The sequence below is a fragment of the Moschus berezovskii genome, chromosome 7 (genome assembly GCF_049115385.1).
Source record: "Moschus berezovskii isolate FMDL1 chromosome 7, NW_MosBer_1.0, whole genome shotgun sequence".
NCBI lineage: Eukaryota > Metazoa > Chordata > Mammalia > Artiodactyla > Moschidae > Moschus > Moschus berezovskii.
Window position 1 is genome coordinate 74215723 of NC_142466.1, and position 2735 is coordinate 74218457.

Genomic DNA, 2735 nt, shown 5'->3' on the forward strand with positions numbered 1-2735 from the left:
CTGTACAAAGGAAATGTCACTCAGGGAAAAAGTCAAGGCTCACACTATCAGTGATCAGATAACCTTGCTTAAGTTTGGGAGAGGCACTTTGTCAACGCAAAGACAGTCTGGACTTGGAGATCATGTGAGCCTGTGCAAGAGAACACAGGCACCTGATGCTCTGAGGACAGCCAATCAAGAGCGCGTCTTGGCGCCACACCCACCTGCCCACTGCCTGTTCCAGGGATTGGAGCCAACCCGTCTCCTTTTCGACCACGCTGAGCTGCTGTGAGTGAATTCTTCCTGGAAATCTCTGCAACTCTGATGCACACGCAGTATAACCATATAGGCCACTACAAAACCTGTTTCATATTTTAAAAAATTACTCTTAACTCTTGATTGCTTTGAGTTTGTGTCTGTTAACCTGAAAAATCATTTCAAACAACATTATAAGCATCACGCTTCCCTTCAGCAATTATTATTAATACTTTAAATTTTGCAGTTCTCTGAAAGCCACAGAAGTGCAGATTGATTTGGCTGTCTTGGCAAATATTTCTGGTGAAAATAGGCTTCATTTGTATTCTGTATATGATAGTAAACATTTCTCCACTTTTGTTTATATGTTATTTACACCTTAAGCAATGCAATGCAAATGAACTCATTTTATGTCTTTTTTAAAGTTAGAACTTACTATAGAATTTTTAGAGGATTGCCATATCATAGTTGTTCATCCACTGCTTGATCTGTTCTGCTACTTCTAAAGCTCTTATAGGAATTTAATTCCTTTACATGTTTTGTTAGATAGAATGAATGTACACAATACTGTTTAACAATTGTAATACAAGACAAATTGTGCTGTGGCATTTAACACCTTGAGGCTTCCCAGGTGGCTCAGTGATAAAGAATCCCCCTGCCAATGCTGAAGACCCAGGAGACTTGGGTTCAATCCCTGGATGGGGAAGATCCCCTGGAGAAGGTATGGCAACCCACACCAGTAATCATGCCTGAAAAATCCCATGGATAGAGGAACCTGGTGGACTATAGTACATGGGGTCTCAAAGAGTAGGACATGACTGAGCACAGCACACATTTAACACTTAAAGATAGAACTCTATTCCATAGAATAACAAACTTTGAATTATTTGAGCTCTATCAAGTATTTTGTTTTTGAGAAAAGCTTAAACTGTGAGCCTAATTTAAATTGTATGGGCTTCATCTGTCTAACATATAAATGTAGATTGTGTTTGTGTGTGTTTGTGTGTCTGTCAGAGAGGGTTTGGAAGAAGGAGGGATGAGTAGAAGGAAGCATTAGAAGTATTCAGAGAAATAATCCAATATAGACAGTGAGTTGGAGGGCTTGGGTTATGAGTCCATATCTCAGATGTAAAGTGGAGTGTATAGAGTTAATTTTCCCTCCTGGCTAATTCAAATTCTTTACATTTAAAAAGATGTTTGAAAGTATACTGAGCATCTTGTCAAAGAAAATACAACACCCAAAGTGATTTCATTATTCGTGTTATTTTACTTGCATACCTGAACACATCTTTTTTAATAGCTTTATTTAAAATATAATTTATATACCATAAAGTTCTCCCATTTAAAGTGTATAAGTCCATGTTTTTAGTGTATTTACTCAGTTGTACAACCATCACCATAATGTAATTTTTGAACATTTTCATCACCGTCCCCTCTAAAGTCATCTCCATTCTCCTGCCTCCCCTAGTCCCCAGCACTGCTGCTGCTGCTGCTAAGTCTCTTCAGTCGTGTCCGACTCTGTGCGACCCCATAGACGGCAGCCCACCAGGCTCCCCCGTCCCTGGGATTCTCCAGGCAAGAACACTGGAGTGGGTTGCCATTTCCTTCTCCAATGCGTGAAAGTGAAAAGTGAAAGTGAGGTCGCTCAGTCGTGTCCGACCCTTAGCGACCCCACTGACTGCAGCCTACCAGGCTTCTCCAGCACTAACTAAGCAATCATTAATCTACTCTCTGTCCCTAAGGTTTGCCTATTAGTGGATATTTTATGCAAATGAAATAATAGGATGTGTGTCTTCTGTGACTGGCTTCTTTCACTTATCATAACAATACACTTTCAGGCTGTCTGGCCTCAACATTTCTGCCTCTGAGGATAAAACGTTACTTTGCATTTCTTGATGAGTTTGAGGATTGAGCATAATTTGCATAAGGCAAAAATTAGACACTAGTTAGAGCAAGACGGCTTTTCTCAACTACATAAGACAATCCATTTTACCAAAATTAAAATACCAGAATGTGCAAGTTCAAGCTGCAGAAAAATGTGTGTCCATGGGTCCTTAGATTGACATTGTCCAGGAGAATTGGCGGGGGAGGGGGGAACATAAAACAAAACAAATAAACAGACACTGCAAGTTACAAACGGGAGCCATCAAAAGAAGTTGGGTTTTGCCCAAATGTAGTTTAACAACTTAACTTCCCTTTCTTAGAAAACAGATGATTACAGAGTATTTCACATAAAGCCATAAAAACCTTTGTTTGGTGTTTGTGTGGACCCAGGAGAGCCAGACCCCTTAGGAAAAGCAAATTGCCCTCCTAGAGAAAGTAAAATTTTTCCTTCTGCCCTTTCCCCTTCTTCTCCCTGGCAGAGTTGAATCTCATTACAGTTTGCTCAAATATTTAAAAATGAATTTAGTACCCTCCCCCCTCAACTTAGGATTTTATAGCCAATAGGTGATGAGGTTTATTTGCATATTTCCAATCACATAAGCAGCCGTGGAGTGGAA